Source organism: Mixophyes fleayi, chromosome 8, assembly GCF_038048845.1.
Source record: "Mixophyes fleayi isolate aMixFle1 chromosome 8, aMixFle1.hap1, whole genome shotgun sequence".
NCBI classification, from domain to species: Eukaryota; Metazoa; Chordata; class Amphibia; order Anura; family Limnodynastidae; genus Mixophyes; species Mixophyes fleayi.
Window position 1 is genome coordinate 19,432,438 of NC_134409.1, and position 27,676 is coordinate 19,460,113.

The window sequence follows — 27,676 nt, forward strand, 5'->3', positions numbered from 1 at the left end:
ATAAATCAGCATGGCAGAGTAAGAGTTAATACACAATGCAGCTACAGGCTGCAGAGTTAGTTAAAAGTATCTGGAGCATACAGAGTGCACAGAAAAGTGTGCTGAAGGTGTCCTTGAGGAAGGTAAGTATTTTCTGTAGTGCAGTGGTTTAGAGACTAAATTGATATAGGATTATATTTCTTTTATAGCCCAGGCCTCATTCTCCCAGGCTATATCGGTACCTAGATGGTTGTGGTAATCTTCACTGCCCCCCGCCAACTTCACGTTGCCCGGAATGAAGTATCACTCCTGGCTTATGCTGACATGGCTATACAGGTATGATCTGACTTCCAGACAGCTCACACCTTGTCCTGTGCGCCCGTCATCTGGTGCCTACACAGGGCATAGTTGTCAATGTGCATGCAAAGATGCTCGCGCACAGGCGGCAGCCTGATAAAATCAACCATTATGGGAATCCCTGCAGGACTGCTGTGGCCTAAGTTTTACCCCTGAGATGCTGTCGTTATGAGGCGGCAGACACAGATGCTAGAACTTCATTTTCGAGCTCTCACAGTCCCCCTGTTGTCGGAAACACCTATAAGTTGGAATTTGACGTAATATTGCTTATCCCTATATCAGTGTTTTCAGTTCTATCAAACACTTCTGTAGTGCTTTAATGGGAATAGGAAAATATTAAGTTACACTAGGGGCAGTCTTTTAGCGATTTTAAGGTTGGAAGAGTATTTTAAAAGTCTATAGAAACAAGGTGTAATCTTCAAGTCCACAAGCAGAATCGTTGAAAAGTCAATGAACAGAAAATCCTTGAGAAAGTCCATAAATATATCATCCATTAGAAAGTCCATAAATAGAAGAAATAAAAAGTCAATGAAAAGCTCTTAGAAAATTCACTCAAAGTCCTTAGAAATTCAGTAAAATCTTTGAAAGTTCTTTTAGTATCAAGTTGAGATCGATAAGAATCTAGGAAAAGGGAGAGAGGGGGACCCCAATGATCACCAACTCTCACCAACTTGTCCTCTTCCAACCAATTATGGAGGAGATAAATAGCCTATTTGCAATTGACAACATCTCAGGTAAAACCCCTAGAGAGATCCATAGTGGAAAAAGTATCCCCTCTTGCAAATTATATTCTATAAAAATAAATAAATCTTATAATGGAGTCTATAAATATGTAGAATCTTGCTCTGTTCTTGGCCCTTATCTTGGTGAATAATATTCTATTTTGGCCTGCACTACCACTTCTATGTAGATAACACACAAATCTAGCTGTCCTTCATATCCTCTCTTCTTTACTTTTAGCTGGTGTGTTCAACTGCCTTTCCACCATCTCCACTTGAATGTCCCAACGTTACCTAAAGTTCAACATGTCCAAAACAGAGCTCATCATCTTCCCTCCCCGTGTCTTCTTCACCGTTGCAGTCCCTTGCACTGTCATGTTGTCTTCTCCTTTGAAACATTGCCGGCATACAATCTTTTCTCATCAAAACCTTATCCATTTTCTCATGATCTCCTACCTTGACTACTGCAACCTCCTCCTATCTCGTCTTCCCAATCTATCACCACTCCAACCCATTGTAACTGATGCTGTGAGCCTGATCTTCCTCTCTCACTATTCCACATCCATTGCAGCACTCTTCAAATTCCTATAACAGCTCCCGATGACCTCCAGAATCCAATTGAAGCTGCTCCCCCACATATTCAGAGCCTTCAACAATACCTCCCACCAAACTTCTCTAAACTTGGCATGAGATATTCTCCCTCATGCCTTCTTAGACCTGCCTCTGACCTGCACTCAGCCACCACTCTGATTACCACCTCTCACTCCCGAGTCTCCCTTTACCTTTGATGCTCCCCTACCCAGCCTGATCAGACTCTCCCCAACTTACAATCTTTCAAGTGCTCTCTGAAAACCCACTTCTTTGCTACAGCCTATCCTATCCACAAATGATACTATTTCCTCTGTACTCTACCAGCTACCATTGCATCCCTCTAGCTCCTATATTCTCAGCATTACACTTTCCCTCTAGATTGTTAGCCCTCGTGAACAGGGCCCTCTCTAATCTCTGTCTCATTTCTGCAACATACCAGTCTACCTCAAATATCCTTGTTCTGTCTCTGTGTATGATTTGTATTTTGTATGAATTTTTATACAGACTATCCTCTGCATCAGAATTTTGTTGAGAATTATAAATAAACAATGAGGATGATACCATTTTTAGCATTTTTAGTGTAGTTGCATTTTCATTTGTAAGGGTAAGTTGATTTTATATTGTCTTTTCTAGTCTGTGGGAGGCTGACAAGATCTCTATGTTCTCATTATTTTGTTGGGCCAATCCCATAACTACAAAATCAAGAGAGGTTACAAGATTGTCTTTGGGCTGGTTAGGGTCATCGCTGTTTTTGTTTTAGAATGCAATAAACACCATCTAATGTATGACGACGGCATCTGCTATAAGTAAATTAATAATTGCAGTTCCTTTTTTATTTCTATTCAGGGATATATCATGGTGAGTTTCTTACCATCCCACATGCCATTAATGTAACTTGTAATAACATATCATTTCCCTGTGGATAAGTTATGAATCACACAGAAGTAAGGACATAAACACTCCATTAATAATGTATGTATACTGAACAGAAAATACTAGAGAGCTCCCAAGCAGAAGAATTGTAACAGCTATTTCAATTAAAATGTCACAAATTATTCTGTAAATAATGTTAGATTGATGGAATTCAAGTGGATCTGATACATGATAGAATGTTCCATCCTGTATTCTCTGTCCTCAGGGCCATGTCATTTTAAGTGTTTCTGCAATTCAAAACAACAGCTTCAGCTTAAGGTCATCACTCATATGCAAGGAAACCAGTGTTCCTGCCTTGATACTAGCATGAAAATTAACCTCTCATGTTATCCCTTTTATAATAATCAGAGGTTTCTTGAATGATTCCAGAAGAACTGACGTGTCAACCAATTAAGTCTATTAAAGGGGGAGTCCAGTTCTATTTTAAATATTTATGTTATCCTTTTATACCCAGTCTAGTGATTTTGGTGTTTTGTAGAATGTACATAGTTAGCTCCCTGTAAGCACATACACTATATTCACAAAAGTATTTGGCCACACCTGTTAATTATTGAATTGAGGTGTTTCAATCAGACCCGTTGCCAGAGGTGTATAGAATCAAGCACCTAGCCGGACAGTCTCCATTTGCAAACATTTGTGATATGGGTCGTTCTGAAGAGCTCAGTGACTTCAGGCGTTGTAGTGTGATAGGATGCCACCTTTGCAATGAGACGGTTTGTGACATTTCATCCCTGCTGGATATTCAACGGTCAACTGTAAGTGATATTATTAGAAACTGGAAGAATTTAGGAACAACAGCAACTCAGCAATGAAGTGGAAGACCATGTAAAATCACAGAGTGAAGTCAATGACTGCTAAGGCGCAGGGTGTGTAAAAGTCGCCAATGCTCTGCTGATTCAATAGCTGAAGCGTTCTGAACTTTTACAGGTATTAATGTAAGCACATAAAATATTCGGCGGGAGTTTATTGGAATGGGTTTCCATGGCCGAGCAGCTGCATGCAAGGGTCACAACACCAAAATCAATTCCAAGTATTGGATGGAGTGGTGTAAAGCACAATGACACTGGGCTGTGGAGCAGTGGAAACATGTTCTGTGGAATGACGAATCACGCTTTTCTGTTTGGCAGTCAGATGGGCAAGTCTGCATTTGGCAGATGCTGGGCGAAAGTTACCCGCCTGACTGCATTATTCAACTGTGAAGTTTGGTGGAGGGAGGGATAATGGTAAGGGGCTGTTTTTCAGGGATTCGGTTAGGCCCCTTACCTCCAGTGAAGGACAGTTTTAATGCTTCAGCATGCCAAGTCGTTTTGGACAATGCTATGTTTCCAAATTTGTGACAACAGTTTGGGGAAGGCCCTTTTCTATTCCAGCATGACTGTGTCCCAGTGCACAAAGCAAGGACTACAAAGACATAGTTTGATGAGTTTGGTGTGGAAGAACTTGACTGGCCGCACAGAGCCCTGACCTCAACCCCATCGAACACCTTTAGGATGAACTGGAGTGGAGATTGTGAGCCAGGCCTTCATGTCCAACATCAGTGCCTGACCTCATAAATGCTCTACAGAATGAATGAGCACAAATTCCCACAGCAACACTACAACATCTTGTGGAAGCCTTCCAAGAAGAGTAGAAGCTGTTATCACTGCAAAAGGGGGACCAACTCCATATTAAAGTATATGTATTTGAATACAATGTCATTACAGTCCCTGTTGGTGTAATGGTCAAGCGTCCGAATACTTTTGTTCATATTGAATAGCTTGCTCACTGTAGGCAGTAAGCAACCATTTATGATAATCGTTTTTAAAGACCAAGATGCTACAAAATGTAGAATTCTTAGCTTTCCACCTTGCACCAACTGTTGTATTAACAACTGCTGCCTATTAACTTGATTATATAAGTCTCTGATAGTTGGATCCCATGGCTGGTTGCTGAAAGGACCTGAAATCAGTGATCATAATGGTCTCAAGGTGTTCCAATGCTGGTTTAAAAGATATACAGGTCATCCTTTATCATGCTGGAACACAAGATAGCAGAAGGTAAGCAAGGTACCCAATGGTTAAATCAGAAATCAGAATCCAATAGTTGAGCCAGGTCAGCACATAGATAAGCTGGTTCTACAGGCAAGATACTAAGGGAGTAGTGCGGTCATGAATTCCAGAAGTTCAGAGACGGGACAGTACAGAGAGCATTAGGCAGAAATAAAAACACAAGTTCAAAGAGGATGGAAGAGTTAAACATAATTATCTAGAATCATTTGACATGAAGAGGTCCCTAGTATAGTACCTGTTACATGCATCTTGATGACATCAGTAAAAAGGTTCAAAGTCTGTGTCCGTATGCCTGAGCATGCGCAGAACCAATGGAATGGGTTGCCAGAAGAGCTTGAGCCAGCTGGGACAAGGCTGAAGATTTATATAGGTGGGCAAGCCATAAGAAATGGCTTGCCGATACAGGTAAGTTGCGCCATATCCGGGCTGAGGACTGTGCCACCTATAATGAGATAAACGCCACTGTAATGTTTGGCCACACTATCTGCGGGAAGTAAAATAATACTTGCAGTTGCTTTTTCTACTTCCATCCAGAGATATATCATGGTGAGTTTCTTACCATACCACATGCCATTAATATAACTTGTAATAACATCATTTCAGCGTGAATAAGCTATGAATCACACAGAAGTAACACCATAAACATTCCATTAATGATGTAACTATACTCAAAAATATACTGAATAGAAAATATGCAGAGAGCTCACAAGCAGAAGAATTGTAACAACTATTTCAATTAAAATGTTACAAATAATTCCGTAAATAGTGTTTGATTTGAGGGCATTCAAGTGGATTTGATACGACAGAGTGTTTCATCCTTTATTCTCTGTCCTCAGGGCCATGTCATTCTAAGTGTTTCAGCAATTCAAAACACCAGCTTCAGCTTAAGGTCATCACCAATGTCCCTGCATTGCTAGATACTGAGATGCTAGCATGATAACTAACCTCTCCTGTTATCTATATATATAAAAGAAGAAGTTTATTTGTTTGTTTGTTGGTGAACATCTTTCGCAGCTCTCATGGTAAAGCTGCCAAATGTTACATAGTTATTTAGTATCGAAAAATTAACCCGTTAGACCACATAAAAACAATGCAGTCATATGACAGAGTGACAAATCTGGAAAATATCATTTTTTGGTTGTAAACAATTGTTTGACTGCTGGATGGAAACCTTGCCACAACACGACAAAACAACAACGCGACAAAGCAACAAATCTTATTTACTAAATAGCATTTTTAAGCTATTTACCAAATAATTTGCTAATATATAAAAACTGCTACACATTACAAATCGGACCCGTAGTTCGCTGGGTGACCCCTTTACTCTCCTTTAAAATCAGAGGTTTCTTGGATTATTTCAGTCTAATTAAGTCTATTAAAGGGGAGTCCAGTCCTATTTAAAAAATGTATTTATCAAGTAATACCCAGTCTAGAGTTGTTGGTGTTTTGTTGAATGTACATAGCTCACTGTCACCACATGGCTAGCTCACTATAAGCACATAGCTAGCTCATTATAAGCAAATAGCTAGCTTATTGTAAGCACATAGCTATCTTAATGTAAGCACTTAGCTAGCTCACTGTAACCACATAGCTATCTCAATGTAAGCACTTAGCTAGCTCACTGTAACCACATAGTTAGCTCATTGTAATCACATAGCTAGCTCACTGTCACCACATGGCTAGCTCACTGGCAATGGTACGCTTCTTTCCCCTGTTTATCGAAGGTCTGGTGCATCTGACCGCCAAAATCCACTGCCACCAATCAGGGGCCACTAGCAGATATTTCTAGATCCTCTCTCACGAGTCTGGTGCCAGAGTACTGGTTTCACCAGCTCCAGTGTTCTGTTCCCTGCTTCCTCCTGTATATTGTCTTTGGTTCCTGACTCATTGGCTTCGTTCCTGACTACTCTCTACCCTGCGATTTGGCTTTGTTGATACCCCGTATTTGACAACGGCGGGCAGAACCCTTAATCCTTTTTTTGCCTTAAGCTGGGTACACACTACACTGTTTTCGTCCAATAATCGGCTCAAACAGCCGACATACAACCGCTCGTTCAAAAGTCGGGTCAGTGTGTGCAGTGACACAATAGTCAAAAGTCTGCCCAAATGGACAATTATTGCCTCATTTGGTTGGTCGTACTGTTTAATATTTTCGTTCCAATCTCGTTTCCGTTGTGTAGTGTGTATAAACTTCCGACCGATCCACAACAGTGAGTACGAAATTGCAGTCATTGCTCATGACAACATGGCTGTAAAAAGTTGCTAAAGGGACGTCTGCTCTTCCCTTTATCGTCCTAAACAAGGCTAGTGTGTATTCAGTCCATGGACCGAGCGATCAGAACATCGATCGCATGTAAAATCGCTTGGCATAAAAAGTTGGTCGAAATTTCTGTAGTGTGTACCCAGCTTTACTCTCCTTAATGACTCAAGCCCTATATGTTTAATTTTCGCAGAGAACCATTCCATTCACTTATTATGCCTTAGTGAATTTAATCAAATTAATTTAATTATTTGCACCAGTTTTTTGCAGCACTGTATTTTTTAGTTTTTCTGTCTTGAGTTGGGACATAGAGCTGATTGTAATCATTATTGGTCTATATCTTACGCCAGGGGTTTAGCACCCGCGACCGATACATTTCCTGACAGGTATACTCGAACACGCCCTTATTGTACTTTCTCTTGCACGCTCTATGATCCGGGGAGGTCCATGACTGAAGACATTTTTTCAGTACGCAAATGGACTTGGTTCAACTCTATCTTTCCCAGAGGGGAGATCCTAAAAGTTGGCAACCAGTCACATGTTAGCTTTCACTTGCTCAACTGTGCTAGGAACTTGTCATCTGTAATGTGATTGGTTGATAGGTTATAGCACAGTACTCCATTAGAAAACAAGCAAAACATAAGATCAGTGTGTTTTTCATTAATTACAAAGTCATGCTGTTAAGCGTTGATTATGACACAGTTGAAAACTAAGGCAGCTCAATCTTTCGTGTTACGCTTCAGCAACTTCAGTTTCTTCTGAAAATAATTCCTTTTTTTTTTTTTCTTTACAGGAAAAAGCTGTCCCAAGGAAAGCAACATCACTGCTGGTGTTTTGAAAGAAGTCCAGAGGCAACAATCTCGTCCCTCCCATACAAGTTTCACCCCGTGTGAGTTTACCCAGCATGGCTGGGAGAATAACAAACCTCGTTCTTACACCTACAACGCTGTTGTGTCATATGCAGAGAGCCGGCAATGTCGTTGGTGGCGGACATAAATTCTCAACATTTTCCATACACAGTCATTAAGTTTCCTATATTGTAGTCATTGCAAATTAATTTTACTCAAGGATTCTTTGAGCTGACAGAAAGTTAAATAATACTGGCTACAATATACTTTCAAATATTTTAATTTACTTGCAAGTGGAAACTTTGCTACCTGACGTTATTTATTTCAGAAGACTGGTGCCAATGCCAATGAAGAATTAATCGATGCAGGTAGGGCAAACTGACTAAGGCACCGCTGCCCCATGGTTGAGTGACTCAGGACCCCCCAGTGGAGAACTGCTGATTTTTACCATGTCTCCCCACACACCCTCAATTTACCATTTACCGGTGCTGTATGCAGTGTCATTGGTAGGGGTGGAGGTGTTTTCTTTATCAGTTCACTTACAACTATTGCAACATTGCAAAAAAAAACAGTTGCAGCTCTATTACAACAAAACAATATATATTTTTTTTACAAATTATGATTAGTTATGTCCTGCACTTAGGAGTGGGGATCACCTGAGGATCTGGTAAGTTTAATGGACCCTCTGACCCTGCCCTGCATATAGGGACAAATGCAGGATTTACAGAGGGAGGTTTCCACATCATGCCGCCAGTGGGCATGACCATTATGCATTGGGGCATGGCTATAATTTCAGAGAGTGCTTGGCTGCTCTCCAACTCTCCCTATCCCCATAATATACATGGGCAATGCTGCGTGCACTACTGTTAGGTGCATGCAGCTCTCTCTTTTCGAGCAGAGCCGTGTTAAGTGGGGACAAGATCCAGCCACCTCAATTATACAGTGCCCCAGGCTTGGAGGAGGGTTTCCAGGCACTAGGTAACCCCCCCCCCTCAGTTTGCCTATGGCATGATAAATAGGAGCTGACTTGGAACTTACAAGGGGAAGGCCCACTGTAGCTAGCCCACCCAAATGTCACTCTCCAGGAGCCTGCTTCTTTGAATTTTTAATGAAATAAACTATAATCTCCTCTATAGACAGCAATATGGTAGTATCACATCTACAGAACAGAGCCACCTTCATAATATTTGAGAACATATGAAGAGCCAGAAAAACCTTATTTTGGAATTAATATGTATGGAAACCTGTTTATCAGAGTTAAATAAGATACCTAACAAAATTATAATGAAAGCACATTATAGTGTAAGTCTACTGTTATAATGAGATACATATGCAACACATTAAAGTGTAACAAGGAAGCTTCTGAGCACTATGGAAATGCAGGTTTGTAGCCCACCATATATGTTACCTATAGACTGGGAACATGGTGCGTAGCAGTGGGAACATCAAATGATCACCACTAAAAGCACCATCTGTATAAATATAGATAAACACCTTTAAAGAAGGTTATAAGTGGGACAGTTAAGACAGTCATTAGTTTGGCTGGAGAAACCTTCCAATTATATTTTTACTATATAGTATCTGTTCTATTCTCTAAAGAGAGCAGACCTTAGCAAAATCTGTATATTATCTCAGTTGCTAGCTCCTATTAGGCAAGGTTAGGCAGTTGCCTAGGGCGCCGGGCTCTGGAGGGCACCACAGAATAAAAATTACTTTAAAACTGTGCGGCAACCGCTGACCATACCTTCCACGGCCGCCACACAGCTTCCGATAAATCCACGGGGAGGGGGGAGGGGCTATGGATCACCACTGCCGCCTCTCTGCTCCGTCGGGCGTGACATCATCATCACGGCCCGACAGTGTCAGTGAGTGGAGGGGAGGAGACGGAGCAGAGAGGAGCAGCTTTATGGCGGCAAGTAAAGGTAAGGAAAGACGTGGGGAGGGGGGGCGCGGATTGTGAAAGTGTGCCTGGGGGGGGTGCGGATTGTGAAAGTGTGCCTGGGGGGGGGGGGGGGCGCGGATTGTGAAAGTGTGCCTGGGGAGGGGGAGGGGCGCGGATGTGAAAGTGTGCCTAGGGCGCCAAGGACCCTAGCACCAGCCTTGGTTGCTAGAGTCGTAGCTAACAGAGATGCTCTGTAAGGATTGAGAAATGGTGATTTCACATAAATGACAAAAAGCTCAAATGATAAAGCTCGGCATGGCAATTAGGTCATAGCAAGCATAATTGCCATGCAGAGCTTTATCATTTGAGCTTTTTGTCCTTTATCAAAACCACATATCAGTATCAGGAGGATGGCAGGCAAAGCTATGTATCATGTGGTGCTTTTGATGGTGAGTAGCTATAGTCAAAGCATGCTTGATACATGCCAATATCAGGAGGTCCAGGATCAAACAGAATTAGCCCTGCTAACTTCACATAGAGACAAACACATGCCTATTACGCTCAGTTCTCTTTTGCCTGAAGGTAAAGGCTTTTCTTATCCTGCAAAACACTGTTCGCTTTGTTCCCACCCGAGGAAACTTAAGGATAACCAAATACACGTCGTGCAAAGCAGAAGAAAACACTTTGGGAGGAGGGATGTAAAAAAAAGACAGGGGTTACAGGAAATGGCAGACATTTTTCGTTGAATTAAATCATTAAGACTGACCTGAAAAGCTAAGAGTGAAAGAGGAAACAACTGGTTACATTTAGGTCACAAGAAACAGCCAAGTGGGGAGCTGAAAGCAATTATCATAAATGAATGTTGCTCTTTTATGCCTGACCACCATGCACGCTCCCATGATGCTCTCTGGCGATTGTAAAAACAGATGCATTATTTAGGCTTCCTTCACGGAGTTATTAGCTAATACAATTGTCAGGACATTTATAAACCAACATCTGTTATGATTAATGTAAACTGAGGATTAATCAGTTTTTTTTGGGGAAAAAATAACAATAATAATAATGTTACCACACGATGAACAATAAAACATAGGAGTTTGGTTCTATTTGCGGTCAAGCGTTCTCATAATAATGTTTTCAGGGAATTATTTCCGTGCGTTTGATAAAACTTGGCGTTTGTGGTGTTTTCTTTTAACACAGCGGGGCTTTTTGTCATCCTGCCATCGGAATGATCTGTTCGCTGTGACATTTGGGAATATCTTATGAGGGAATGCCGTATTAAAACAGATATTTTGTTATAGTTAAATTTGGACAACTGAAATAACAAGCATTGTTACTGTGCAACAAGGGTGTGAAATCACAATGAATAGGCTTATGTATTGCAGTGTTGGTTTCAAAGGCTCGTCTTCAATTAGCAAAATCTGTTGTGGAAGTGATATTAACCAGTGTTACTCAGAAAGCGTTACAAAGAACTAATTGGAAGTTTCGTGTTGTACAGAAATGTATCTGTCTATAACAGGGGCGGATCTAGGAAACTGCTATACCCGAGGCGATGTAAGGGGGGCGATTTAGGCCCCGCCCCCTTTCCGACTTCTAAGGCTACCGGCGGCTGCAAAGTATGTGCAGGTCCGCTCGGCAGTGACAGTGTGCTGCCCCGCTGCTCTGATTGTGTTTAAAACACAATCAGAGCAGCCGGACAGCATACTGTCACTGCCGAGCGGACCTGCACAGTGTGCAGCTGTCGCCCCCGATCGCCCCCCCCCCTGGATCCGCCACTGGTCTAAAACAAAACACAGTCAAAGGGCTAGATTTACTAAGCTGCGGGTTTGAAAAAGTGAGGATGTTGCCTATAGCAACCAATCAGATTCTAGCTATCATTTTGTAGAAAGTACTAACTAAATGAAAGCTAGAATCTGATTGGTTGCTATAGGCAACATCCCAACTTTTTCAAACTCGCAGCTTAGTAAATCTAGCCAAAAAGGTTTAATATTTTGCCACATCTGTGGCCTGATTCATTAAGGATCTTAACTTAAGAAACTTCTTATTTAAGTCTCCTGGACAAAACCATGTTACAATGCAAGAGGTGCAAATTAGTATTCTGTTTTGCACATAAGTTAAATACTGACTGTTTTTTCACGTAGTACACAAATATCAACTTTAAATTTCAGTGTATAAATAAGTTATCAAGTATTTGTGTGCTACATGAAAAAACTGACAGTATTTAACTTATGTGCAAAACAGAATACTAATTTGCAACCCTTGGATTGTAACATGGTTTTGTCCAGGAGACTTATATAAGAAGTTTCTTAATTTAAGATCCGTAACGAATCAGGCCCCTAGTGTGGATTCCTGCCTTTATTTTAAGTTATCCTCAGGAACATCATGGATTTTTATGGATCTTTAAAAAGACAAGTTGGACGTATGACCTTAGTTTCTATAGAAGTGTGATTGACACCATAATCTTACAATATTGACGGAGCTTCTCACCATTACTCATCATGGCTGGAGGGCCTGATCCTTGTACTATTGATGCTGTGACTTCCTGCTAGCCCCCAATTTATTCCCCTTGCCCCTGTTTCACGCAGCCCCGTCCTCACGTAATTGCAGGAGTGGACAGATCACTGTCTCCCCACAAGATCAGCCTGCTCAATTCTTAAAATACTCAGAGGATCTTTTTGGCTACAAGTTTTCCTATCCTCACCCACTTCAAAATTGGATACCAACCAAATAAAGAGCGGGGCTCTGTTAGAATGATAATAATTATTAATAGAGTTAAATTTCAGTACAGATACTGCGGAGCTTGAATACAAGTATAATGTTTAAAAAAGATTTGACACAATAATAACATAAAAATATTACACAAGAATAGCAATAAAAAGTAAGTAAAAAACAACATTGGTAATGATACCACTATCAGTAAAAAAATGATATATCTAACATATCCAAAATTAAATGGGTTAGTCTTAAAGAGCAGCTTAATATTTGGTGTGTTCCTGTTATATGTACTCCACAAACAACATCTTAACCCAAAATGGAAAAGGAACAATCCTAAAGTGAATGGCCAGTTCACTAAATAGGTTGCGATAATGAGAGTACTTAGAATTAGAATTGCTCAGGCTTGGTTCCTCGCGAACTGAACACACCTGAACTTAGGGATCCGCTCGCGCCCTCGGAATTGAAAACGAGGCAAAACGTCATTGTTACATCGTTGGATCTCGGGAGTTTTGAATTTCTTTTTAAGATCCAACATATTGAGGGGTGGGAGGGAGGGCGGATCCCCATTTCTCTTTTCTGCCACTGCTTTGTGGCAATGTTTCCTAGATGTGCTAGGTACTGTCGTGTGTTTGAGTCATTGCTCTGTCGCTTACCATCCAGCCAGGTCGCTGCAGTATTTGTCCAAAAGTGTATGAAAATAATATTGTGATCTGTGAGGTCGCCAAAATTGACTGCAAATGACTTGAAATTAGTGTTATTGAGGTTAATAACAATGTAGGAACAACAAAAGAGCAAAATTATTTGATTTTAGCATATTTTAGGATTTTTTCTAAAAAATACAAAACCAAAACCAAAACACACGATGCCGGTTTTGCCTAAACCAAAACCAAAACACAAAGCTAATCCAGATCCAAAACCAAAACCATTTCACGGGGGTCAGTGAGCATCTCTACTTAGATTGTCTCTTACTCAAATATCCATCGTGTCCAGACTGATTTCTTAATGATCTGATTCTGCTTTCTCGATCGTGCACAATTTAAAGTTTTTCAAAATTGTATACCTAATGGATGAGCAGGTAATTAAGACAGAATGCAAACGGGGTGCCCCGAGCCTAGTCAAAATGATGCTGATAAATGTTAACACGTAAAGATTGAATACAGCACTGATATTATCATTTATTTATAAGGCGCTGACATATTACTGTGCATTGGGGGGATAACAACACAAACAAATAACATGCAAAGATGTGGAACAGAAGGTGAAGACAGCCCTGTCCCAAGGAGCTTACAATCTAAGAGGTGTGGGGAACACTTGATACATAAAGTAGCGGTATAACAATTGTGACTGCAGGTGGGGAAAGTGGGTGTGGCTAGTGTAGGGCAGCAGTATCATCAGCCACCAATAATAAAGCAGCGATTGGTGACTGGTGCGTCACTGTTGGAATGATCACAGACTGCAGAAAGCGAAGAAGTGAAACATGAACCAGTCACCGTAGGCACCTTGAAACAGTCAGCTGATGTCATCCATAACTGTCACTATATATCCCAACTGTACCTCCGGCCTCTCCTGGTTCTATTAAAAGGCTTTTACTTTCTGGCAACAGACACTATGGTATTTATCCATCAGTTTGGAGTAGCTGTGTGCCTGATATTTTTCTTTACAATCAGTCTCGCTGCTGGAAACAGAGCCGGGACCGTTGCTCCCCATGATGTTTGGCGGAAGCTGCTGTTGCATAAACATATTCTGCAAATCTGTGCATATATTGGACAGGTAGCATTTACAAAGATATCCGGATCTATGTATAACTTACTGTGGCATGGGGAATGAAAGGAGTCGGGGTGTCCCAAGTGTGAATAATTAGCTATCTACGGGGTACTTCTGTTTGTACTAGTCTGGAGGGAGGGTGTTTCTACAAAGCAGAAAGGATTCTTCTACTTTAACTTCTTGCTGGTCATAATTCATTTTTCAGCATTACCCCAAATTCTATACTTTTCCCGTTATGGAACTTCATACCTACACGTAACATTAGTCCAAGCAGTCTAAACTTTAGGTTAAACCCAAATTCTAACGTTAAACTTAGTCCAAGCTCCGGGTTAGCATTTAGGACAAAGAAGGGAAATTATCTTGTGCCCAAACTCTTGGATTCCTTTATGTTGAGGGGAATTCTGATGAGGCAGCTCTGCTGGATGAATGTTTCTGTCTAGATGAGCATTGACCAGTGGTGTTATACAGGTAGTATAATGTACAGTAGCCCCTGTGGGACTGCTGTCCATTACTCCATGACTCCAGGCCAACGGAGTCACTACTCCAGGGCTGGCATAATGTAATGTAATTGCTTGTGATGGATTCTGCTTTGCTGATAAACTTCCTGGGCCCTAATCATCCTCGGACATAAGTCCTGTAGCCGTATATTGCGTGAAATTGCTCTGTTCACGCTCAGAAATGGACTTTGCGCCAAGGAACGCAATTGCATCCAATTCACGTCCAAACGCAAATGACATTTCAGACAACCTACGACTTGAATGGCGAATGGGGGTAGGCAGGGGCGGACGCACATAGACAATGTACAGTAAGAACGAGCCGATGTCGGGTGCACACACACTTATCCGAGTCAAGTTCTGAGCATCTTTTAGGTGCGTGTTTTTTAGCTGTATCACTTGCACCCGCTACACGTATGTATGCCAGAACACGTGTTTGCAAGTAAGAGAAACTATGAAAATGCACTTTATGTATAGTGCGCATTGAGAACATCCTGTTTATGTATTTCATGTTGCAAAAAAATTTCAAACAAAGAATTTTATTCACATATATTAGTAATAATGATTACAGTATTAATAGTTGTAAATTCATTTTAGAAACGTTTTTTGTTGCATGCGTTGTGATTAGACTTAATAATGTACATATGTATGTGTGTATCCTGATCTGTGTTCTGTCTGTCTGCATAAGGCAAGTAACAGAAAGTAACGTATAGCCAGAGCTCACTTATACCCATATTGAACTGGAAACGTTACTTGAGATCCTATTGTACTGCAATACGTATGTGCAAGTTACGTCTGATTTTTTTAAACGCAAATTGCATTCATATTACGTTCGTAGATGAATCAGGCACCTCCTGTGTGCCGACTTCTGCTTTTTTCCTGACTCTGAAAGCTCCCTATGACATTTTGATCTCGACCTGACCATTCTTCAGCTGTGATTCTGACCTTTGCTGCTCAATTGTTGCTTATTTTGGCTGGTTGACTACTCATCCTCTTTTTGGCCTAATATTGAACATCTGGGACTGCATGTTTTAGAATCATGGACAGCCAAATACCAGGAAGCGTGCTTGTTTTCTGGGAAAGGAGGTTGTTATAAATCATCATCATCACCATTTATTTATATAGCGCCACTGATTCCACAGCACTGTACAGAGAACTCACTCACATCAGTCCCTGCCCCATTGGGGCTTACAGTCTAAATTCCCTAATACACACACACACAGACACACATAGACTAGGGTCAATTTGTTAGTAGCCAATTAACCTACCAGTTTGTTTTTGGAGTGTGGGAGAAAACCAGAGCACCTGGAGGAAACCCACGCAAACACGGGGAAAACATACAAACTCCTCACAGATAAGACCATGGTCGGGAATTGAACTCATGACCCCAGTGCTGTAAAGCAGAAGTGCTAACCACTTAGCCACCGTGCTGCCCGACAATGAAGACAATGCTAGACCGGACCCAGGCCAGAACTGTGGAACTTTTGCAGCGACTTATAAATAAAAGATAACAATAATTGTGGGTCCAAACATTGCCCATCTTCTGTGCCATAAAAGAGGCCACTCCATATAGTAAAAAGAATGTTTAATGCATTTTGCGTACAAAAGTTAATTTTGTGCACATTAGACATAACTGTCCAGCATATTATATAGCCCCATTATATGCATCCCAGTGTTAAAAATTGTCTCAACAATATACAGTGCCCACAATTTATACCCCTATCATGCCATAATCTAACTCTATGATGCCACCATATGGCTCTATGTGATCAGGCCACCATATCGCAGCTCTATGTCTAAATTAATATGAAACCCCGGAACCCACAATGCTGGTGTCATTGATCATAAAACTAAGATGCATCCTTAGTGTTGTCACTGGCGGCCGAGCTAAGGCTGCAAGCAACAGTGAACTCTGGTTGTCTAGACATCACAATAGGAAGTACAATCTTAGTTCAATGTCTGTCTATGTATTTGTTATGGTGTGTGTGACTGGGGTTCGAGCATCTTATTATATTTAATCTTAAGCACCTGTTTATCCAGAATGGTCACAGTAGCTGGATGTGAGTGAGCTGATCGTGTTCAAGGCAGTGAATTGCCCATTCATGTGATGATATCAATGAGGACAAGGCTGTATATGAGTGTCTTGATGGAGATAGTAAGGGTGCACGAGGAGGACAATAGAGCAGGTAGTTATACACTCAGATGTACAGTCATGGACAAAAGTTTTGAGAATTACTTTTTTTTTTTTTGGTTTTCACAAAGTTTGCTTCTTCAGTGTATTTACACCTTTTTGTCAGATGTTGGTATGGTATACTGAAGTAAAATTGCATTTCATAAGTGTAAAATGCTTTTATTAACAAGTACATTAAGTTTAAGCAAAGAGTCAACATTTGCAGTGTTGACCCTTCTTTTTGAAGACCTCTGCAATTCGCCCTGGCATGCTGTCAATCAACTTCTGGGCCACATACTGACTGATGACCGCCCATTCTTGCCCAATCAATGCTTGGAGTTTGTCAGAATGTGTGGGTTTTTGTTTGTCCACCCGTCTGTTGAGGATTGACCACAAGTTCTCAATGGAATTAAGGTCTGGGGAGTTTCCTGGCCATGGACCCAAAATGTCGATGTTTTGGTCCCAGCCACTTAGTTATCACTTTTGCCTTATGGCAAAATGCTCCATCATGCTGGAGAAGACATTGTTCATCACCAAACTGTTCTTGGATGGTTGGGAGAAGTTGCTCTTGGAGGATGTTTTGGTACCATTCTTTATGTGTACACACGATTCATGTTTTACAAGATTTACCTTCAGATCTGTGCTCTATTTATCTGTCACAACCCTCTGCTGACAAGATCTCTGTAAACTCTACGGAGATCTGGTCCTGAGTGCATACACACTGCAGAATTGGAACGACATCGTTCCAAAGTTGAATGAGAATTTTAATCTGTTTATAAAATCAAATGAAACGATACAAAGTGCTTTAGAACGATAATTGTTCATCGCTGGAGTGTACACACTGATGCAACATCCGGGCCGAACAGTCATTTATTGCGTGATTGGCCCGATAGTCTGGTGGAAAACCTGTAGTGTTTACCCAGTTTAAGATTACAAAGTGCTGCTGTGTGGGATTGCTGGTGTAACAGCAAAATTTAAGGCATAAAGATAATTGTAACATTTCTCTGTACTATTGGCAACCGTAACGTCTGTTTGGTCTGTGAAGGCGAAGAAGAGACCTGCATTAGTAATATCTGCTAAACAGACCACATAATTGCACTCATCTGTTTAGTATACAAATGTTTGTGTATGTGCTCGTAAAACAGACGCAATTGTTATTGAGTTTAATGCATATTGCTAGTTAGAAGTATTGTGGCTAGAGTAATTTTAGAAGATAGCAATTAAATGGGTTAGAGGTACCTCTTAGTGGTATAGAACAAGTGAGACAAGTTTAAAGTTTATTTAGTATTAGTTAGTCCTTTTATTCAGTACTCTGCAGACTATATAGAACCTGCTTTTTATGATTATTTTACAGAAATATTTTATGCTCTCAGGTCTCCAATGTGTTGCCACTATAAGCTATGATTTATTTGGTCCTTTAAAACAAACTGTTGCAAGTTAGGTTGAAAAAACAAATATTTAAGAAAAACGTGCAAGAAAAATACACACTGCAAAATATTAAACAACAGTTTTTAAGAAAAACATTAATAAAACATTATTACACATTCTTTTAGCAGTCAAAAATCCTAAAAATGTTACAGGGATTCTTCTGTTAAAATTCTTGTGTCCCTGAGTTACAGTGTTACAAACAACATCTGGAGGTAAATGTATCAAGCTGCGAGTTTTCCGGCGGGTTTGAAAAGTGGAGATGTTGCCTATAGCAACCATTTAGATTCTAGCTATCATTTTGTAGAATGTACTAAGTAAATGACAGCTAGAATCTGATTGGGTTTTCAAACCCACCGGAAAACTCTCAGCTTGATACAAGTACACCATGTTCTCTTGTATTCCTCTGCAGCAGATTGCTATGTTAGAGGGAGGATCGTTTTTAATAAAGTAGACAGAGAGTGACTGATGGACGTGCAGCCTTGTTGGATTAATACATGGGTGGTATGAATGACAGGAATCTCTTCTCTTTGATCTGTGTCAGATCCTATTAGGTTACTGTCCTAACGACATGGGAGGGTATTCAGCTGTTGGTTATGGATGAGAAGGTAAAACGCTAGGTACAGAGGAATTTCAGATTAGTACAGAACGATATATTTTGTTTTCATTGTCCATATCAGAAAATTTAAATGTCAGGGTTTAGTGGCCTTTCTTTCCAAAAATTACCTTTTGATAAAAGAGCTACTATTAACATTTATAAAATCAGACCGAATAATAGCTAGATTATAACCTTACATTGAATATGATATTTCTAAATTCCTTCCAATGTATGTAACAGGCATATTGCAATGGAACGCCCGAAAATGCAGGTTACTACATCCAGTTGAGTGTTGGGTGACAAGAACATCATTGACGAGAATAAAACGCAGTAGAAGATGACGTTGCGGAAGTTGGTGAAGAACTAGCAGCCATGGCATACAGCTAACATCTATGTATCCTTCAAGCCTGTAGAAATGATTAAGATGATTAGCTAGATGGATTCAGCAATCCTGGATCCATACTACAAGGGTGAGATTGGGGAATTTTTAGCAAATCAGAAAGGGAGCCTCTGTTTGTGTATGTAGAAAGTATATAGGCGCATGATTGTTGATTCCAATTCAGTAGACCATGAAATGTATATATGTGTGTATACAATATTTTTATAAGCTGCTTTTATGTATTTAAAAGATATTTACTTAGTTAGTGTGTAGAAGTCCATATGAACTGCCTGCTGGAACAGAGATATTACTTTTAAGGAAGGATATTCATTGTTGATAACTCATTTACAAATTGCAATTTCTGTTGTTAATTTTTCCCCTCTGTAGAGAGGACAGATTGAAGATTTTTATTTCCGTACATTTGAAACCCATTTAAAGGGATATTTATCAGATGCACTTTTGTTTTTGGGAAGTCCTTTCTGGAAATAAAGTGATATTACAACCTGCTTCTGTTTAAGACACTATAAATAGTAACACATAATCTATTTTTTTTTATTTTTTGAAAACTAATAAAAACTGCAAACCAAACTATAAACTTCATAAAACAGTAATAATATATCCAATTTTTTTTTAGTTTTTTTAAAAACCCTCAGAAATCATGTTATAAGCTTTATAAATCAGTAACACCTAAATTAATTTTTTTAAACGCCCTCCGAAACCAAACTGTAAAATATATGAACTACCTAAAACATTCACACACACAAGAAAGAATAAGTGGAGGTAAAATTGATGCTGCCCATAGCCTAATAATGGCCATTTTCTCTCTGGCCCTGACTCTGTAACGGGGGCTACCGGAAAGACAGCAGGAAAAGCAGCCATGCGACAAGCCTGACAACAATGCAGTGACTCATGTAATGACAGAGACAGACACATTGCCCGTATTGTCTACTGGCTAAATGAAGCCGAGCGCCAGGGATAAAAAAATGATGGAAGATTAATTAGCCAAAGCCAGAAGTCCCCTCTTACATGTCCATGGTTGCACTGATGAGGAGGGTGGACCTCCAGCATAAGAGCATGCAGATGCAAAAAAGAAAACACAGACTAAAACAAGTAAGTCTGAAAATGCTGCAATATTGTTAAACTAGGTGATTCTTGAAAAAAAATTAGGTTCTTTGTAAAATAAAATGTGCAATGTTGATTTCTGTAATTCTTGCTTAAGAACCGAGGTGAACAGATCACCATGGAGAGGTCAACAAGAAGCAGTGTATAAGCTTTAACATTTTGATCAAATTGCCAAGTAGGAAACTCTTTTTAAAGGACTGCCTAGTCTATAGATATTGCAGCATTTCCAGATGTCTTTTACTAAATTCAAATCCCACTATTGAATCTTAACAGGCACCACAGTCGCAGGCTGCCCAGTCATGTACCACAAAACTTTTTTTAGGTACAAAAAGTTGCAGCACCCTCTCTAGTCCTGACACTGAGTGTGGACACATCTGCTGCAACTTCAGGGAATGTAAGATGGGTTGTGGTTAGAGGCATAACAATAGGGGATGCAGTGATTATGGTTCTCCTACCACAAGTCCCTCACTCCCCCTGAGGCTCTCCAGAGAACAGAGCAGAGACCTCTTCTGTGTGGTGCACATGCCCTGGACTGCTCATGTTCAAAAGAGGCCCCCTGCTCTATTGAGAGCAGAGTGTGGGCCTGGGAGGTAGAGAGGGCATCATCCTGACCATACTTTGCTGTGATGCCCAGCAATGCACTGTTTCCCCCTGTTGTAGGTGGTGATGGGACAGAGTGTGGGTGCTGGTGGGGATGGGTATGGGTGGTGACGGGGAAGGGTGTGGGTGGTGATGGGGAATGGTATGGGTGGTGATGGGGAAGGGTGTGTGTGGTGATGGGGAAGGGTATGGGTGGTGACGGGGAAGGGTGTGGGTGGTGACGGGGAAGGGTGTGGGTGGTGATGGGGAATGGTATGGGTGGTAATGGGGAAGGGTGTGGGTTGGTGATGGGGAATGGTATGGGTGGTGATGGGGAAGGGTGTGGGTGGTGACAGGGAAGAGTGTTGGAAGTGACGAGGAAGGGTGTGGGTGGTGATGGGGAATAGTGCAAGTGGTAATGGGGAAGGGTGTGGGTGGTGATGCATAGTGGTATGGGTGGTGATGGGGAAGGATGTGGGTGGTGACGGGGAAGGGTGTGGGTGGTGATGGGGAATAGTGTGGGTGGTAATGGGGAAGGGTGTGGGTGGTGATGGGGAAGGGTGTGGGTGGTGATGGATAGCGGTATGGGTGGTTATGGGGAAGGATGTGGGTGGTGATGGGGAAGGGTGTGGGTGGTGACGGGGAATGGTGTGGGTGGTGATGGGAAATGGTATGGGTGGTGATGGGGAAAAGTGTGGGTGGTGATGGGAAATAGTGTTAGTGGTGATGGGGAAAAGTGTGGGTGGTGATGGGGAACGTTATGGGTGGTGATGGGGAAGGGTGGGAGTGAGGAATAGTGGAGACAAATTCTGGAGCAACCAAAATATAAGCGACACAGGAAATTACATATATACTGAATGTCTGGCTATAGATAGTCTGCATATTATCAGTCTGCAATTCATAATTCTCATAAAAAGTGTGCAAGTCAGCATATCTCAGGGAGTTGTACTGGAAATTTAAACTGCTATGGCAAAATAATTATATTTGTAGTTTAATATGTTATGGAGTCTAGTTTGTACTTATTGCAGAATATTTCTTTGTTTCCCGTCAGTGTAATGTTACACCCATACACAGTAAATAAGTGCACCTTGAGCGGAGGAGGATGTAGGGGTTATACATTGTTGACTTATTTTTATGAATGTCTGCATTTCTGCATTCCCCCTTTTTGGGGATAACTGATTGGACATTCTGGATACAATCACTCCAGCAGCAGTGAATACATTCAGACAATATAGAATACCTTCAGCCCTCAGGAACATGGACAGGAGAGCGTTTCAGTGGCAAATCGTATAATTCTGGCCACTGGACAATCAAAACACCATCAAATAATTTTTGGGGGATTACTAGTGTAGATGATCTATTTCCCTGGGAGATAGTTTTGCTGGATTTCATTATTATACTCATTACCACTGACATGAGGTAGTTGTGAACACACTGAGTCATTTTTTATTTTTTCTCTGGCATATTCATGTGTCTCGCTGTATGAATGACTAAAGAATTTGTGCAAGTAATTCTTAGTAATACACCGCCTCCCTTTCTGCTTGTAGCACCGATCCAGCAGGACTAAGATTATTATTAACATTATTATTATTAACATTTCTTTACATACCGCCAAGACTGGGTATTTCAGAAAGATAGAGAAGTAAGAGGCACTCTTCCCAAGCTTACAATCTATAGCCTTAAATACTTGTCTCTGGACCTGATTCATTAAGGAAAGTAAGGCAACAAAAATGATTAGGTTTTCTCCTGGACAAAACCATGTTACAAATCAAGGGGTGCAAATGAGTTTATTATTTTGCACATAAGATATATACTGTTTGTCTTTTCATGTAGCACACAAATACTTGATAGATTATTTACACACTGAAATTTAAGGTGGATCTAGGACATGTCCTACCCCAATTATAAATCTGTCCTCACATTTTAAATTTACCTCCCCCTCCAAAGCAACATGGTTTTGCCAAGGTTCAAAGTTACTCAATTTTTTTGCTTTACTCTCCTTAATGAATCAGGCCCTCTTTTATTAGCATTTAGCATGCCATATTACATGCAGTTGGGAGGTATGTTGGAAGGTATGTCATATGCCGTGCACACCTATCACTGATGTGCGTGACAATTCAAGGGGAGGGGAAGTAACAATCTAGCGCTGATTCCAAGAAGACCAGGTTGTTATGGGAGGTTATTATGGAGTTCAGCAGCGGGTCTAGGTGCAATAAGCCAGTTCATACATAGAAGTGGATTATCAGATGAAAGCTGTGAATGGTACACAGGGCAGGTAAACCAGGTCATACACAGTGGGGTCCTCACAACAATAGACAGACATAAACAGGATCAGGTACAGGATCAGGGATACAATACAGCTAAGTATAACAAGTATTAACAATCTGAACACAGGTGTCAGGACTACCTACAGAATCCTTTTCAATCTCCTCACTCTGACTTACAAGGCCCTCGCCAACTCCACTGCTCCCTACATCTCTAACCTTATCTCTATTCACACTCCCTCCCGCTCACTGCGATCGTCCAACGATCGTCGCCTCTCTTCCCCTCTGATTACCTCCTCTCACGCACGTATCCAAGACTTCTCCCGCGCCGCTCCCCTCCATTGGAACAAGCTCCCCCGCTCCATCAGAACTTCCCCTAATCTGTCCTCTTTCAAACGAACATTAAAAACCCACCTTTTCCTTAATGCCTTCCAGTCTCATGCCTAAACTCCCACCGGTCAGCTACCTCTCTTTCTCATCCCTTCTTCCCTTCTCCCCCTTCCTCCCGTCTCTCCGTCTCATCCATGTGTCTGTCTGTCTTCCCCTCCCTTTAGATTGTTCGCTCCTTTGAGCAGGGCTCTCCTACCTTCTGTTTCCATCACTTTTAACTGCGCTCTCCAGCTACTCAGCTCACCTCCTCTCAGTCCCTCTGCCCTCTGTCTCCTCTCGCTTCTCTCCGCTCCCCTCAGTGACTCTCAACCTGTCATCCGTGCCCACCCTCTTGGGCCATAGTTACCTGCCTGTACTCACTTTTCCCCTCCCTCCCTCTCTTTCATGCTGTGCCTGAGCCCCCAGAGTTATAGTGCTTACTGTTACTTGTACTGTGCTGTTTCACCTTGTACTGTGCCATTGTTTGTCCTTGTACGGCGCTACAGATACTTTGTGGCACCCTATAAATAAAAATTAATAATAATAATAATAATAATAATAATAATAATAATAATACCTGGCTTATATAGGCAGACAGTACAATCAACATACATAGTGTCTGATTTACTTGCGTAAAATTCCATTCACTGCACACAACTTGCGGCCATACTTTTTGAGTCTATCCTATACTTGTGGCTCCTTGCATTTGGAGAAGCATGTCATGGGGTGTTCACATGTATGATCTGTACAGTAAGGGAATGGAAAGACAAGTCATGGGGTGTTCACATGTATGATCTGTACAGTAAGGGCATGGAAAAGCAAGTCATGGGGTGTTCACATGTATGTTCAGTACAGTAAAATCATGCACATGCAAGACAGTCATGTAACCTAAAGATGCGTCTGTTTTTTAATTACACGTATTTTTAACATATACATTAGGACGCATATCTTTGCGCATATCATTGGCATGAGCTGATGCCCGCATCTTACGATACATGCAACACAAAATACAAATGCAGAAACATAAAGTTATAGTTGGATTTTTATGTGTACCCAAAATTTGCATCTTTATGTTCAACTCTTAATCAGGCCCAAAGTGTCAGGTAATCCATGGGGTATATTTACTAAACTGTGGGTTTGAAAAAGTGGAGATGTTGCCTATAGCAACCAATCAGATTCTAGCTGTCATTTTCTAGAATGTACTAAATAAATGATAACTAGAACACAGTCCCGTTCAACTTTGAGCGCAAAGGACACTTACTGCAGCCTACCAGGGGTTCAGGTGAGAGAGAGAACTGCAAGCTGGCAGCAAAACAAAAGCACCTTTGCAGGGGAGCTACAATGCTGCTATGACGTCCAGGTTTTAAACCCTTAGTTTCTTTAGTTCACCTGAATATCTGATTTTTAATATCATTATAATTTACAGTAGGGGATGGCTTATACCCTTTATTGTTCATTCGGAATGTTGTGTGCACAATGTAGAAGAGCCACAATGATTATACATATACAAGATATAGACTTTGTACAATGTTATTATTAGTAATAATAGTCATTTATATAGCACATATATATTATGCAGTAGAAAATATTTAATCATTTGCATCAGTCCTTGCCCAGTAGCTCTTACAATCTAACCACCCTATCACACGGAAACACACTCTAAGGTTAATTTTGTCACAAGCCAATTAGCTTATCAGTATGTCTTTGGAGTGTGGGAGGAAACCGGAGCACCTGGAGGAAACCCACGCAAACATGGGGAGAACATACTAACTCCACACAAATAGGGATCTGGTTAAAATTGATCCCATGACCCTAGTACTGTGAGGCAGCAATTCTAACCACCGTGCCACCATGCTGCCCTAGAGAAATCATGGGAATGGTCTGAGATAAAGACATGATACAGTGATCTCACAATATTTATTATTTTATTCCCATGGTTCTAGGACAGAATGAAGTCTCAATCCTGCACTGAGGTCTGGGGGGTCTGCAGGTATAAGTCTGGTTCACAGGTGTTGTGTTGCAATATGTGGGAAGAAACTGCGTATTTAGCATCAGGCCAAGTTCTATCAAACATGTTGACGGAAACAAAGCTTCTTGGCCAGTCAAAACAATTCACTGAAATAAAACTTTAAGGTGTTTGTTCACCTCTAGCTCCGACTGATATCACTGTCTCAAATACACAAACTAAATGGCAATTGTCTCTTATCTGTCTTTAAATTATGCTCTTAGTCTTCTTACAACAGTTTCCTCTGCTACTGGCAAACTCTCCTCTAATCTCCCGGGATGATTGCCATTTGCACTGTCCTTGAGGTCAAAAGCCACTTACAAGTTCCTTGTATTAACCTTGGGCATGTTTGTAAATAGCAATCATCCCCCTCTAAGAATCCTCTTTTGTAAAGTAAACATGTCTAATGGAGCCTTTCCTCTGACCATCCTTCATCCTCTTTATTACAGAGGTGGTTTATTCACTGCACTTTGTCCAGTTCCATAATGATGTTTTATGGGGAGGTGCATAAAACTCTGCTCCCTGGCTAAGGTGTAGTTTTACTAAGTACTTTTACAGGGGCCACTTGGCTTTTTTTTTACTCTGTTTTATTTTTTATCTTGATGCCTTCTTGGGACAAATCACAGTCCATGTTGTTTCCATCACACACTTTTGAACTTATTATAGTTTTATCATAAGTTTTAAGATATACCAGCATAAAACTGGGTATATTAAAATAGACAACATTGTCTTAATAAGTCTCCAGCAAAACAACCATCTATTACAAACTAAAACGGAGTTGCAACAAACTGTGAGATATGAACAGCAGAGATGCAGATTGTACACATCTGACCATGTGCTACATTGTAGCAAGAATCAGAGAGGTACAGTGTGTAATATTGTTCAAGAGTAACACAAAGAAAAAGCCTATCACCATTTATTTATATAGCGCCACTGATTCCGCAGCGCTGTACAGAGAACTCACTCACATCAGTCCCTGCCCCATTGGAGCTTACAGTCTAAATTCCCTAACATACACACACACACACACAGACAGACAGACAGACAGACAGACTAGGGTCAATTTTGATAGCAGCCAATTAACCTACTAGTATGTTTTTGGAGTGTGGAAGGAAACCGGAGCACCCGGAGGAAACCCACGCAAACACGGGGGGAACATACAAACAAACATGGTTGAGTATTGAACTCATGACCTCAGCGCTGTGAGGCAGAAGTGCTAACTACTGAGCCACCGTGCTGTAGTCCACCAGGACACTAATGTTTACCCACTAGGGAAGGGCTGGCAAATTTTATCTTGGGGAGGCAGGACTCGACTCAGCAGCCTATTAGGAACATTTTTAAAAAAAAAAAATGCAGGTGGCCCAGCGTGCCAGCCCAAGGTAGCCCCCTATGGGACCAGCCCGGATGGCAGATACCCCCCAGCCCAGCCTGCCCCGGTACCCACATACTTATTTATATAAATGTAACTATGAATTATGTTCGTTTCCGCAGGAAGAATAGGAATGTATCCTACAATAGGGATGAAGGAGAATCCTCTATATGGTAATTCCCCTGATATGATTGGAACATCACACATCAAAGCTGACTGCGCTGGTTGGTTCTCCTGATGACTCGTTTCCTCTGCCCCTGCAGATTGTTCAGTGGTGATATTGCTGTTCCTCCTGAACCACATATAATGCCTACAAATTTACATAAACAGGAATAGCAACAGTGACACCTGCAGGTCATAAGAATGAGTGAGTCAAAAGACAGCTGTAGACGTCTTATGCAGGCATTAATAGTAAAATAACAGTGCATGGATGTGACATACTAATTCTACCTATGTGTATGTCCCCCACACCTATACATTTGCTGCAGGGACAAGTTGGGTGGTGATACTTCCTTTCACACAGTTGTGTTTCATTTCATAGCTGTTCTATTGCATTGGGTGGAGGTAAATTAGGTGTTATGAACATTCTAATGCTCTGATTGATCTAGAAGTGTGAACATTCTTATGCTGTCATCGGCTTCAGGTTGGTTCTAACACTGCCCACTTCAAGGCCATTTAAACATGGATGGAAAAAAAAAAGAAAAGAAAAGGTAAAACACTCTCGTAAAACACACTTAAAAGGACACCTATCAGTGTCATCATGCCTATAACTTGTAATTACATAAAGAAATGTGTGCATCGGTTAA

The 27,676-nt window shown here is 41.0% G+C and overlaps 1 long non-coding RNA gene across 1 annotated transcript; it reads left to right on the plus strand.

Moving 5' to 3' along the window:
• Positions 1-7,685: 7,685 nt before the first annotated feature.
• Positions 7,686-19,158, plus strand: LOC142100018 (uncharacterized). Its single transcript, XR_012678655.1, has 3 exons — positions 7,686-7,776; positions 19,024-19,072; positions 19,115-19,158. It is a non-coding gene; the product is annotated as an uncharacterized LOC142100018 (long non-coding RNA).
• The last annotated feature ends 8,518 nt before the right edge of the window (positions 19,159-27,676 follow it).